The following is a 15,814-nucleotide window of genomic DNA, read 5'->3' as shown; positions in this document are numbered from 1 at the left end:
AGAAGCCCTTTAAATAATGCGTGGAAGAGTTGATGTATAAGTACCCCACTCTCCTTATTCTTTCATGGGTTATCTCTGATACCCACATACACATAACTCTCACCCTGAGGTAAGAGTGGGAGCCCCACAGACAGAAGGGATTGACAGTGGTGCCCTAACTTACTTGTTTACAGCACATGGTTAAATATTACAGTTTAAGTGTATCTACTGATTATACTTTCTCACTTCAATCATTTCACTGTCTCAAAATTGATGAAAACTTTCAAATATCCCTGCAAAGAAACTTCACATTGCAAGTGACATATTTGACACAAATTCTACTACTAATGTATTCCTTTAGACTAGTAGTTTTCAATAGGGGATGACTTTGCTTCCCAAGAGAAGTTTAGCAATGTCTGGAGACTGTTTTGATTGTCTGGACCACAAACATCTGGTGGATGGAGGCTAGGGATGCTGCAGAGCTTCCTAGAATGCACAGGACAGAACACACAACAAAGAATTATCTGGCCAAAATTGTCCATAATGACACTGGCAATGATCGCTGATTGACACATTACAAACATTTTAAAACAACTAACAAGAAATCAGAAAAAAAAATAAAATGCTCATATTTACTTGCAATTTGGATTTACATGAAGGTTGATCAGATGAATCTCCAATAAATGATTCTTCGACATAATAATCAATAATTGTAATACGTAAGTACTGGGGTGGATTTTCAAAAACTGGAGGTGTAATGTATGCATAACTAGAAAGGTTAGAGTTGACCATGCCACACCCTCTTTCAACATGACCATTCTCCTTGGATGAGCTTCATTTCCGATGAGAAGAAAGTGCTGCATTTCCTCTTCTTGTGATTTTTACTACCTTCATTACACAGGAACAATGGAGGAAATCAGCACCTTTGGATGTTTCCTAGGAAAGAATGAAGTCAATCAAATAAGTTGTCTTAACACTAGATCTTAGTAAGATGCTACGAAAAAGGACTGGACACTGGAAATTTTAGTCACGTTTATCCAATCGTCCCCTCTCATCCACAGTTTTCCTTTCCGTGGTTTTAGTTCCCCACAGTCAATCGTGGTCTGAAAAAATTAAACGGAAAATTCCAGAAATAAACAATTCATAAGTTTTAAATCGTGCACTGTTCTGAGTAGCATAATGAAATCTCACGCTGACTAGCTCCATCCCACTCAGTATATGAATCATCACTCTTTCTGGCGTGCCCAGGTTGTATGTGCTACCCACCCATTCATCACTTAGTGACCATCTCAGTTATCAGATCGACTGTTGGGATATCCCAGTCCTTGTGTTCCAGGAACCCTTATCTTACTTATAATGGCCCCAAAGCACAAGAGTAGTGATACTGGCAATTCAGATATTCTCTTACTGTGCCTAATTTATAAATTGAACTTTATCATAGGTATGTATGTATAGGAAAAAACATAGTATTATACGTACAGGTTGGTACTATCCAAGGTTTCAGGCATTCACTGGGGCTTTTAGAATGTATGCCCTGTGGATAAGAGGGTAGTACTATAATTGGAAGTTTTTAGATATATTTAAATAGGCAAAAATAGGGAGAGAGGGAGAGAAAGAGAGAACTCAAATTTTAGAGTAAAGAATTTCAATGAGACATAAAGAAAACTTTTGCCTACAAGGTGTAGTTGTCTTTGGATTAGGTTTCTAAGAGGGACTGGAAGATTTTATACATTGTAATTACAATATATGTCTGTATATGTACATATATATGTCTATTTAATACACAATACACACTGTGTGTTAGAGAGTGCACATAATCTCTTTGGATCTTGCAGTAGTCCATAATGGTAGAAATTATATTTATTAGCCCTATTTTCATTTTTACAGATGAAGAACTAAGACTCAAGTGACTATGCAAGTTCACAGCCAATGATGAAGCTGTTGACCCCAAGATCAGGGCACACATCCCTGTCCCATCCAGCCTTCCTGTTTAAGTATTCACCTGGTCATCTTGACTAAACCCTGCCCTTAGCCCATGACATGGATAATCTATCCAGATTCTTTCCAACCCAGTGATTCCTGAGGTGGGGAGAATATGAGAGGGGGTGGAGATCTAGCAAAGGATCATGGGGTTTTTCACTGACTGGTTCTACATTGTAAAAACAGTCAAGTGAAACCCTATTCCTCTGTGGAAGTTTACCAGTTAATGCAGACTTGGTCTCTAATTATACATTACTGAGAAAATTGAAAAAAAAAAGTAAAAAATTAGTAGATCCATGAAATGGAAAAGAGAATCTTACAATAGCTCCCTAACGAGTAATAGTTCAGGGTGCTGGGCCCAGGTCTAGGCATGTAGCAATTTGTCTCAAAATCTTCTCACCTCTCACAGTAATTAAACAGATACTTTGGGTTTACTTTCCCCTTGTCTTTTACTTTTTTTGAAATAGCAATGTCAACATCCTTTTCCATTAAAAAAATTTTTTTTCCAACACAGAATTGCATGCACAGCTATTTATGTAGCATGCATTTGCAGATTAAGAGAGTCTAGTGGGAATATTTCATTTACACCAATAGGCACCAAAGCAAACCTCTAATGGGCCAAGAGAATGCATCCAATTTGGGCCTGGAAGGAAAAGAGAGGCCCTGACCAAGGCCACATTTTACCTCCCACCTGGTCTCCACTCTGGTTCAAAGACCTCCTACAGAGATTATGCTGCCCATTCTTTGCCTTGATGTAAATAGGGGAGGAACCTATGAAATCTCATAATGATAAGACCCAAAAAGAAAGAAAAAAAAATCAAAGAAAATGAAAGAAAATGCAGGAAGGCAAAGGCGATCATAAAAGACTACAACAGAGAAAAAGCTAACAGAAAAAAAGTTATTAGAGGAAAAAGTTTGCATATGAGTGAGAACAAAATTTTCTTTCACATCAAAATTCTAATTTCAATATATTTAAACAGGAAACAATAGGGGATGCAAACAGTTATCCTCTAGAGCTAATAAATTTTTTTTAAATTAATGCTTTATTTCACATGAGGCAGTTGAAAATAAGAAATAGGCCTGCTATCTAATTCTCTTAGCATGCTTTTAGCAGAGCAGCGCTTTGAGAAAAGGCAGTTTTAGTCACTCATTATTTTATTCAAAAAATAATAATATATGTATAAAACTTCAAATGTACTCCAGGCACTACTATATTTGGGGGATGCACAGATTAATAAAACCTAATCCTAATCCTTACAGAAAAACCCAGTATATCCAGGAAAGCCAGTTTGTAAAAACATCTTTGCAAGGAGTCTTGATAAGTGTTATTACAGAGACCGTCAGAGGGTTTAATAAGAGCACAAAGAATGCAGTGGCCAACCCTTCCTGGTGGAATCAGGAAGGATGTTACTAAGGAAATGACATTTCATTTGAGGCTTAAAGTTAGTAAGTAGGATATTTGTCATGTAAAGTAGATATAATTCTAGACTGAGAAACAGAACATAACACAAGACACATTTGAAAAATTGGTAGGGGCCAGATACTTTTGGATCTTGAATGACAAGGACACACCAAGTACAGACTTCACTTTAAAAATAAGAAGGAATATTAGTCAGTTGTTTTCCCTCACCCCCAAACTTTTTTAAGTAACGACATACATTTTCCTTTAGGGATCTGCTCTTCCTCCAAGCCATGTAGTCTTGGTGAAGGTGACCATCATAGGTCTTCATCTCACCACTTCTGGAGATCTCATGTGACATAAACTGAGCCCGTCACTCTCTCCTGAGAACTGAATCTTGAGTGGAGTGACTGGTATGAGTTATTCAGATACTGGCACCCCCACGACTGGCCAGGAGGTACTGACCAAGATCCTTGGTTAGTCAGCTTTTCTTTAATTTCTGTGAATACCAATATCCTTCAAAAAATTCTTTTGGGAAGACCTTCGATTAACCATAGTCAGTATCTGTCATTTTTACTAATGAATCCTTGGGACAGGAAGTTATTCCAAATTCATAACAAGACAAGGATATGGTCAGGATGGCATTTTTTGATAGATCATCATGCTAGCAGAACAGAGGATGGATCAGATGAGGGTGAGACTGGAGACTGGGAAACTATTGCAGGAGTCTCAGCAAGGATGATGAAAACTTGGCCTTGAAAAGTGGTTCTGAAATAGAGTAAAATAAGAGAGATATGAAGCAGGTAATACTTATAAAATGTTTCACTGAATGTGGAGATAAAGGAATAGGGGTCACCCAGGGTGAGTTCCAGGGTTCTTGCGCTTATGACTAGCTAGTAGCAGTAGCTACAGAAGAAGAAGTTTGGGGCAAAATTTAGCTCAGTTTGGAATCTATTGTTTGATATTCTGGTGGGTTCTCCAGATGGGGATGTCTAATGAGAAACTGACTTCCATCTTTGCTAGAGTTTAGATTTGCAAGTCATCAACATATAGTAAGAGCCATGAACATGAATGACAGTGCCCATGGTCAGCCAGGGCTAAGGCAGGACTCTGGAAGGAAGCTATTTGAATAGTCTAAATGTGTTTGTAAATGTGTTTTCAAGGAATTTTATTTTAGAACGTCATGGGCTATACTGAAAGTTTTTTTATAATTTTTTTCATAAACTATATGAAAATTCCAAATATTCCTCAGATATTTGTTTTATGAGAGACATCATGGTGTATCAGAATGATTCTTAGCTTCGGATTCAAGTCAAAAGTAGATTGAAATTCCTTACCATCCATGTGACATGAGTCAAGTTATTTTATCTTCTTATGGGTTTGGTTAACTCACATATCAAAATAGGAAGCATAATACCAATCTTATAGAGTTGTTTTGAGGATTAAATAAAGTAATCTGTGAGAAAGTACTGGAAACATTCAGAAGCTCCTTTCCTTGCAAAGGATTAGTTCACAAAATGCTGATCTTAAGCCAATGTATTTAAAATCCAAAGGGACTCCACTGTTTCAGCTTGTGGTCCTAATGCATTCTCCTAAAATGACTTAAAACTAAACCTAATCTTATCTTCTTTGTTGATTTGTATTTATTTGGAAATCTTTTTCAAATCCTAACTGTTTCATCTATATGAAAATGTGTGAATAAGGCCAGCCACTTTCTCAATTATCTCTGCACAAGTGAAAGGGGCGTTCCTAGAATATGGCAATAGCGTTTACTGCCTCATCACTACTTTTAATTTGCAAAATGTGAAAAAGCTTTGAGCCTGTGGAATCTCCACTAGCTTGAGGCAATCATCCTAAATGTACAATTCCAGTACACCTAATGTTTAAAAGCCCTTTCATTTACAAACCCATCGTCTCCCTCTGAACTCCTAACCCAGTGGTTTGCACACCAGCTGCAGAATAGAATCACCGGGGAAGTAAAAATTATAAAAAATAAAAGTAAACCAGTCTCCAGGTCTTATCCCAAGAAATGATGATTTCATTGGTACAGTATGAAATATGGTAAAACTCAAAAACAGCTGCTGGAACCACACACTCAAAAGCTGTTTCATTTTTTCAATCACTTTTTCTCATCTCTTGTCTATTAATTTCAATGTTACAGACCCAGGGCCTTCCTTCAAGTATTTCATGATTTGTGATATGTCCTCTAGATTCATTGAAAAATGAGTCATTCCATATACTTGTGCAATACTCATCCATTTCTTTATCACTTTTAATTTATAAAAATTATCTCTACTTTCCATCCCATCATGTCTTTTTCATTTCGGCACTTATTTTGTACTTATCTACCAGAATGGGGTTTATCATGATCATAAATTATCTCAAAACTAACATCTGAGTGGCAGATTTCCTGTCTATGACTCAAGAAACACAATGACCAAAAATGACCTAACATTACTACTAACCCCATCTATTGGTGATGGGTGCTTTTAATTGCAGCGTAATTTCATTCACAGAGTGAGAGTCCGTGAATTGAAAATTTATAAGTGGAAACGCTTCTGTGAAATAATGCCATTTTCAGCAACATGGATGTAACTAGAGATGATCATACTAACTAAAGTAAGTCAGAAAGAGAAAGAAGAATACCATATATATCATTTATATGTGGAATCTAAAATATGACACAAATGAACCTATCTATGAAACAGAAACAGACTCAGACATAGAGAACAGATTTGTCGTTGCCAAGGGGGTTGGGGGAGGGATGGAGTGGGAGGCTGGGGTTAGCAGATGTAAGCTTTTAGATATAGAATGAATAAACAACAAGGTCCTACTGTATAGCACTGGGAACTATATTCAATATCCTGTGATAACTATAATGGAAAAGAATATTAAAAAAGAATGTATATTTATGTATAACTGAATCACTTTGCTGTACAGCAGAAATTAACACAACATTGTAAATCAATTATACTTCAACTTAAAAAAAAGAAAAGTTTCTGTACCAGATATATAATAGCCACTCAATATATATTAGTTTCTTCTCCAGATTATGCCCTTGCTCCACCCCTCCCTTTCCTATCATTCATCTTTGGATAAAAATGTGCATTAGGAAGACCTTAAATTGTCTAACCTTAAATTCTAAACTCTTGTGGGCTATTAATATTCGGCAATCTATTTCTTCTTTTTTTAGAATAGAAAGGAGTTTGTATTCATAAGCAGGGATCCTGAGGGTATTCACTTCCCATTTACTCACAGAGACAGTGGTAACAACCCATTCGAAAATGATGATGTTCAATCAGACCAGAATGAGGCAAATGAGATAAAACACTGTGTGAGATGGTTGTGTGTGGGTTGAGGGAGGGATGACGGTTCTAGGCAAGGATAGGGTTCCCTGTTTCTCATCATAAATAGGCACCTTTTTGTGTGTTTTACAGGCATCGTATGTTGTGGGTCCTTCCCTCCCCAGCGTGAGGCAGGAACCACAGCTGATTGGAAAACCTGAATCATTTTGAGCAGCTGCTCTAGTGAAAACCAGGAGAGAGAAAGAAAAGTGTTTCCATTATCACAAACAAACAAAAGGGAGATTGGAGACGAAGGACTACCTCTAAAATATTTCAAAGCTCCAAGAACAACAAAAAAAAAAAAACAAAGGAAAAAAAAAGAAAAAAAGAAACAGGAACACACCCCTTCCACAATACAGAGGGATATAAATAGCACACCTGAAATGATCTCATTCAAAGCAGTGTGTTCAAGAAAAGAAAGTGTTGGGTTTGGAATTAAAGAGGACCAAACTTGGGTTTCGACTTTAGCCCTCATATTTTGGTGTATTTTTTTTAGAAGTCACTTAATACTTCTGCAAATCAGTTTCTAAGTGAAATGACAATAAATAGACCAGTTCAGCATATTTTTCTCCCATGCAGGCTGTCTGTGTGAAGGACATCAACAGTAAAGACCATGAGCCAAGCCGAACCTTCTTCCATGTTTCTGCCCCTCCTGCAACATGGTGCAAATCTGATGCCCATATGTTTTTACTGCTGGACTCAGAGTCAGTCTAGGCAACAAACGACCATCTGAAGCTGTATCGGCCTCTGTACGCCAACACTGAATTAAATCTTGGAGATAGAGTTTTGGGTGAAGTAGAAAATAATAGCTTTATTGCTTTGCCAGGCAAAGAGGGCCACAGCGGACTAATGTCCTCAAAACTGTGTGTCCCAACCTGGAGGGGGCAGTGAGGAGTTTTATAGTAATGGTTCAAAGAGGGCATGATCCACTCCTGAACATTTTTCTGATTGGTTGATGGTGAGGTAAGTGGGAGTCAGAATCATCAACCTTCTGGTTCCAACCAGTCTGGGGTCTACGTGCTTGTGGGCAGCATACAGTTAACTTCTCCCACCTGGTGGGGGTTTCAGTATCTGTAAAAAAGCCCAAAGATATTGTTATGTGTATCCCTTGAGGGGGAACCTGGACCCTGCCCCAAGGCTGCATTATTGTTTCTTGACTCCTCCTCCATTGTCTCTGCATCCCCTCTCTTCCCTGATTAATAAATGCTTGAACCTGCCCATTGGAACTCAGGGAAGGTCATGGAGGCTGAATGAATCCTATTTCCTGTAATCAAGAAACAGGGGACACAGAATGCCTTTTGCACCCAGGAGCCCCACAGGGCCCTGCTCGGTATCACATCTGATGAATTTGTATCAGATTCCGTCTTATATTTTTATACCCCCAAAGCAACAAAATCTTCAGCATTATAAAGTCTAGTTCAGTCGTGTAAAATTTACACCACCAAATAGCTCTCCTAGCTTCTGTGTCTAAAATAATGACATTCAGCTTATTTTATAGCTGTCCACAATAATATATTGGTACTTATGTTCAAAGGTTCCTTTTAGATAATTTTTCAAAACAACTCTTAGTTTGAGTTTGAGACATCACTTAGATAAAAACTAGTTGCAGATTTTTAATAGTAATTTTTTGGCTTGCCTGCCCTCCTATGCAGTGGAAGTTGGTTATTCCACTTACATTCGGGCACCCAGATGCCTACAGTATCATGAAGAAGGAAAAAAGAGAAAATTGCTTTATACTGTATGACAATATTGAGATTGACTTATGAAATTTTAAAAGTAAAGGGTAAAGTTTTCTGGAATTCTATTGCTTTCTCTAAAGGATCAACCAACCAACAGAGACCATTCCAGGAAAATGATATGCTCAGATGATTTTAGATCAGATTATTTAGGAATCTCATTCCTCACATGGCTTCATTTATTGGCTATGATGCCTTTTGAAATCTATATCCCCATCTAGATTTTGCTTCAAATTCCTCACCTACATTTTAACTGTATACTGGATACGTCCACTTAAACATCTCTCAGTGATCTTAAACTCAACATTTGTAAAACTAAATTTACCTTCTGCCTTTTCCATTCCCCTCTCTTTTTGCCTCCATTCCCACCCACAACACACACACACAAACACACCAAAATAAACACACACACGCCCACACACACACTCTTTCTATGTTCCAATATTTGTCAGAATAGGCTAGCCTTATTCTGTATGAACAAACAGTCCCAAAATCTCAAAGCATAACATATAAAGTTTATTTCCAGCTCACACAAAGTCCTCTCTTGACTGGGCAACAATCCAGAGCAGCTGCCCTCCATGGCGTGACTCAGGGTTCTCAGCTGCTTTGATTCTGTGGCTCTACCATCTCCACATATGGCCTCCCTGCTTCTTGCCAAAGAGGAAGAAAGAGAGGAGAGGATGGCTCCAAGCTTTCTGTGGCTTCATCCCAGAAGTAGCAGTCATCACCTCCACTCACATCTCATTAGCTGGTGATTGTTACACGGTCTCTCCTCACTGCAGGGGTGTTGCCAAGTCTAGTTGTCCACATGGCAGAAAAAAGGAACAGGAAATAAAAACCACACAGCATCGTCTTTAACTGAATGTCCAATTTCAGATTCCCAGGCCAGAAACTATGACTTCATCCCTTTTTCTCCATCAACCCCACACTCCATCCATGCATAAGTGAATACCATTAATTTTGCTTTCTCTATATCTCCTTAATCAGTCCACTTTTCTTTATTCCCCCACTTAGTAAATTCAAACTCATGCCACCTCTGTCTTTGATGACCACAGCCACTTTCTCACAGGGCTCCCTGCCCCCAGTATTCTCTCCGTTCTATTCTCTACACAGCAACCATGGTGATCCTTTAAAAATACCAACATGATCATGTTGACTTAACCTCCAGCTTAAAATCCTTCAGTAGCTCCCCGTTGCTTTAAAACAAAATGCCGAAACCTGCAAATATGATTTATAAGACCCTGTATTACTTGGTATGTGCTTACCTCTCTAACTGCACCTTTTACAAATTCACTCCTTGTAGTGGGTGCGGTGCTGTGCTGCTCGGAGCCCCTTCAAGTCCCAGGCCCTTCTCTTGAGTCACTAGAAGGTAGCCAGCTAACTGTTCATGGCTGAAACCCTTTTCCAGAATTGCCTTCTACCAAAGGAAGCTACCTCACCCTAGTTTACTCCTTCACTGCCACCCCCATTCCCTGGGCAACATTATCCAAGGTCAGTGGAAGATACAAAGACCCTCTCCTTGCTTCAATCTGTGATACATTTAAAGAGCCATCCTGGTTCTAGAACTCACTATGTGGGAGCCCGAGATCCCTGTTGTAACTTCATCACATCCCAACTTTTCCCGCTGCCCAGTCCTGCCTCCCACCCCCCCAGACAGGTGCTGTCAACTGAACACACTTTCCAATAAACTCCTACACTGACATCTCTGTCCTCGACTCCACTTCTGGGGGAACCTAAAACGTGCCTCAAACTCTGTGCTGCAGCCACTTGAAATACTCACAGCACCTAGAAAAGTCCTTCTAGACCTTTGCTCATGTGATGTCTGAGGCCTGGAATGCCAATCCCACCACCTTGATTTTGCCTGATCTACTCATCCTTAAGGACGTGAAGATCACATCAAGTCAACAAAGAACATCACAATCTAAAGAGGCCCTCTCATCAAGTCCATACTGAGTTAGGGGATATATATATTTCCTTCTGCCCTCAAAACCCTACCTACTGTATAGCACAGGGAACTTTACTCAATATTCTGTAATAACCTATGTGGGAAAAGAATCTGAAAAAAAATGAATATATGCATATGTATAACTGAACCACTATGCTGTACACCTGAAACTAACACAACACTACAAATCAACTATACTCCAATAAAATTAATTTTAAAAAAAATGAAATTACCCAGACTCTGAGCAATGCAATCTTATCAAATTGCACTGTAGTCCCCTGTGAAGTGGGGTCCTGAGTACTCTCAGATATACAGTGAAAACCATTTGGAGTGACAGGATGGACCTACCATAAAATCTGTGACCCCAGCTATTGGCTCTGGGCTTGAAGCTCAAATACATTGTCTTTTATAATTCTGAACATAGCCCTTGCTAGCACTCTGGGCCCTTAGCACCTTCTTCTGACCTGGGAACCTCTGAATCCTCAGAACTTTGCATGGGGGCCTTGGGGAGACAGAGATCTCCCTGGATTCCTCCTATTGCACCTCCACCCTGTCACTTATAGGGCATGTGGATGTGGCAGCAAGCTGAAGGCTAGGATTTGTCCAGAGATCTTCAGCCTCTCCCATGTTACATCTTTCCCTTCTCTTCTCTCACCAACCTCAGGGGTAGCAGCTGGCTTTCTCCATCTTCCCCCAGTACCCTGAGATTTTCTCTGCTTCTTCAGTGAAGTCTTCCACTTATCTTTGGATATGCTAAGGACATAGAGCAGGACCCTAGGGAGTCTTCTGGGGCAGACCCCTCCCCCATATCCTCTGCTTTAGCTCCTCTCTGAGGTACCCAGATAATAGTACCTGATGCACATTTCCAGAGTTGTTTTACAGATACCAAACCCCCAGCAATTAACTACTTGATGATCATGAGCACATAGCCGCTAGACCTACTGGAGCCCGAGGATTGATAATGTTAACACTTGTTACCTCACTATGAACCGATCAGAGAACTGTGCACTAGCTGACCACTTACCATGGGACGCCCTTCCCTCACCTGGCCTTTAAAAATTCTTGCTGAAACCCATTAGGGAATTCATATGTTTTGAGCACTTAGCTGCCCTGGACTCCTTGCTTGGCACCTGCAATAAACACTGCACTTTCCTTCATATCGACCCAGTGTCAGTAGATTGGCTTTACTGTGCATGGGTGAATGGACCCAAGTTTGGTTTGGTAACAAAGGAAAATAAAGCAATTTAGAAAATCATTTTCTCTCTCTGTTGCAGAGCTACCGACTACCTACAAAGGTCAAGAAAGCCAGCTTTAAAATTTAAGACCAATCAGTGACCTCTTTTTTAAGCAATTTCTTCCTTTCTTCCTTGAAACAAGAAGCCTGGAGGCTCAGCTTGAGCTGCAGAAGAGCTGCAAGGAAACACGTTCAGGAAGGATATGAAAATGTGTGGGTTTCATATTTGCAAAAAAAATGTCCCACGTCACATTTATTCATGTGTCTGCTGCTCCAGAGTGTAAGTGTCCTATCAGCAGTATTATTTGTCTTTGCAAATTCAGTGACTAATAAAGTGCATAGTACATGGCAGGTGTGCAAACATTATTTGTTGAAAGACATTCAGAATATCTCCACCTCTGACTTCAGGTCTATTACAATATTTCTCCTGTTCTGAAGAGCTCCATCTTCTATCTCTTTAAACTCTTGCTTCTTCTTTTTTTATTTTTATTTTTTGAAAGTTAGGAAGTGCTTATAATTTTATTTTTTATTGGAGTATAATTGATTAACAATGTTGTGTTAATTTAAGGTGTACAGCAAAGTGATTCAGTTATACATACACTTGTATCTATGCTTTTTCAAATTCTTTTCCCATTCCCTGTGCTATACATTAGATCCCTGTTGGTTATCTGTTTTGAATATAGCAGTGTGTATATGTCAATCCCAAACTCCCAGCCTATCCCTCCCCCCCATTTTTCCCCCCATCACCATAAATTCATTCTCTAAGTCTGTGAATCTGTTTTTGTTTAGTAAATAAGCTAATTTGTATAATTTTTTTTTAGATTCTGCATATAAGCAATATTTGTCTTTGTCTGACTTACCTTCATTTAGTATAATAATCTCTAGGTCCATCCATATTGCTGCAAATATTGCCTCTTCTCTTTTAATTTCAGTTAAAATGTATACTCTGAGATACTGGTCTCCTCCATTTTCACCAGTAATCCACACATTTGGATTAATAAGAAAAACAGGCTAGATCCATGTACATATAGTACATATTTGCACTTGTGGTATACATTCAATGTATTTATTTTTTGTTTATTAATAATTTATTTTTTAAACTTCTTTAACTATTGCCCAGACTCTAATCTCCTAAAGACAGAAAATTATTTTTTATATCACTTGTCTTTGACTGGTATAAATTTTTTCTGCATACAATAAAAATAATGTTAACCAGCACACAGAAATATATAAGTAAAGAAGATAGACTTTAGAATCGTAAATAACTTCAAGATATTGATTCCAATTAGGGGTTGAGGCACACATGAATTTCTAAGCCTGGCTAAGGCTACATAGCTATAACAATCAAAATAATAGATAACATTTTTTGAACTATTACTCTAAACCAGACCATGTATTAATAATTTTACATGCACTACTTCACAGCATCTTAGAACGTTACTACTGGAAAGGTTACTGTTTTACAGGTGAGTTTAAATAACTTGTTCAAAGTCACGCAGTCGCTAAGTGTCAAAATCATAATTCAGATTAAGACATTTTAGTCTATAATCCATGATTTTAAATATTACAATACAGCACTATTTTCTGCATATCTGAGGAATCTTTCTGTTATTTCTATGAAACACACTTTCTACTCTACACACTAGTTTTCTAATGTGATGAAAGGGTTATGGTTGTTACGCAGTGAGGCAATTTAAATGGACTCTAAGAGTATGGTGCTTGAACCCCAGTTTGAGTCCTCTGCTTTAAACCCAGGCAATCTCTTCTTAGGGTGTGTTTTAATGAAAGTTCCCCCAAAATGTTCCAATTTATTCTAACAAACCACCCTCCTTAATAAGTCTAAGCTAAGCTAAAAGTAACCTGGAAAACCTATATCTGAATATAATTAGAACATGGACATACTTATTAATACTTATTAGGAGTAAAGGCTGCTGCAGGAAACATATGTACAAGGAAATCTTTGAAAAGAGATCTTTTGTCTCTAAGCGCTGCTGCGGCCACCCAAGCAGCTGCGGCTGTGAGTTTTAATATCACTATCAGTCAGTTAAACTTCTTTTGGTTACATGTAACAGAATGCAACTTGAACTAATGAAGGTAAAAATAAGAACATCATTGGAAGGGCACATGGAGAGCTAATGTAAGCAGGCAGGCAGGTGCCGCTTAGGAGTCAGTGGGACCAGTGGCTGCAAAGCCAGAGGGAATTCAGATGAGTCCCTCTCACCTATATTTCCCTCCATGCCTTTCCTTCTTTTGACTCTCAATGCAAATCACATTTCTGTGTTTATCTGTATTCAGTGTGGAAAAGGACCCTGAAAGCTTCTGAGACAATTCAACATCCAGCCACCTACATAGGAGGTGAAATTAATTCTCTCATGTCAAAATCCAAATTTATGGGGAAGAAACGTATTAGTCCAGCCTGAAACATGTGCTCATTATGACCAACTAGATGTGGATTGAGCTATATTCTTGAGCTGGGGTTTTGTTTCTGTACAATTGAACTGGGAGCTGGGGATGTCATCACAGTTGTATGTGCACCAATGCCCCTGCAAGAACTGTGTAGGTAGAAGGCTGGGAGTTCCTAGAAAAAAAGAGTATGGGGCTTCCCTGGTGGTGCAGTTGTTGAGAGTCTGCCTGCCAATGCAGGGGACACGGGTTCGAGCTCTGGTCTGGGAAGATCCCACGTGCCGCGGAGCGGCTGCGCCCGTGAGCCACAATTACTGAGCCTGCGCGTCTGGAGCCTGTGCTCCGCAACAAGAGAGGCCGCGATAGTGAGAGGCCCGCGCACCGCGATGAAGAGTGGTCCCCGCTTGCTGCAACTAGAGAAAGCCCTCGCACAGAAACGAAGACCCAACACAGCCATAAATAAATAAATAAACAAATACTTAAAAAAAAAAGTAAAAGTCTATAAAAAAAAAAAAAAAGAGTATGTGTTGGGTAACTTAATAGATGTTCACCTCAAACAAGAAAGGTGGAAAGCATAGCTATAATTCTCAAACTTGTTTGTGTATGTCATAGACTTTGAAGAATAAAAGAATCACAACCTCAAACACCCATGAATGAGCATAAACATGGTGTACACCTTCCTGTATCTGATGCAGAGATTGGCTGAGTATGAGTGACGCTAAAGGAAAAATAAAGGACAAAGACGCTTAATGGGATTTGTTCTTGGTAATCCGAAGGAAGGCACAAGAAAACGAATCTTTACTGTGTAGGGTACAATATCAGCTCTTTTCACTTATCTCATTTAATCCTCACAGCAATATTTTTATATATAAAGTGGTCTATAGTTTCTCCATTTAGCAGATGTGAAATTACCTAAAAGAGGTAATAACTTTCCTAAAATCAATTTTTTTTATTATAAATTTATTTATTTATTTATTTTTGGCTGTGTTGGGTCTTCGTTGCTGTGTGCCGGCTTTCTCTAGTTGCGGCGAGCGGGGGCTACTCTTCGTTGCAGTGTGCGGGCTTCTCATTGCGGTGGCTTCTCTTGTTGTGGAGCACTGGCTCTGGGCATGCAGGCTTCAGTAGTTGTGATTCACGGGCTCAGTAGTTGTGGCTCACGGGCTCTAGAGCACAGGCTCAGAGAAATGAACACAGAAATGCATTTTAGAATAAGAAAGGAAACAAAAATTCAAGCTCTGAAGAATTTGGGTAGCAAAATATAAAATACAAATAATATAGTAAATCATATAGATGGAGAAAACACCAGGGAAAGAAGGAAAGGAGAAAAGCCTTAGTTAATGAAAAAGCTCATGGTCTGGGAGTATAAAGGCAAGACTGACCGTGTAGTGATGGAATCTGTAAGACATGCTTGGTAACTAGCTCAGGATTTCCACTGACCATTGCCTAGGAAAATCATGTCACATAAGTCAGGACTTGGACAGCCAGCCTGGTTAATGAATAGTCTGCTAGTGAACTCTGAAGCTCTGACCACAGTTCCCTGGGCCTAGTGGCCAGGGTTAACAACCTCATTCAATCATTTTTGCTTAGTGAAACATTATCTGGTACATATTAACCAGAGAATCTCTGAGTATAAATTCCAGGAAGATTCTGAGCTATCACTCAGTGAGGGAAGGGGTAGAATCCTCACTTCACAGACGAAGAAACTGAGACCCAAACAGAACCATTGACTCAGCCACACTCACACCAAGCATCAGGGTAGAGCCACTGTCCTACCTCCTACCAGCACACCGAGAA

The sequence above is a fragment of the Balaenoptera ricei genome, chromosome 11, assembly GCF_028023285.1.
Source record: "Balaenoptera ricei isolate mBalRic1 chromosome 11, mBalRic1.hap2, whole genome shotgun sequence".
Taxonomy (NCBI): domain Eukaryota; kingdom Metazoa; phylum Chordata; class Mammalia; order Artiodactyla; family Balaenopteridae; genus Balaenoptera; species Balaenoptera ricei.
This window is presented reverse-complemented; position numbering follows the sequence as displayed.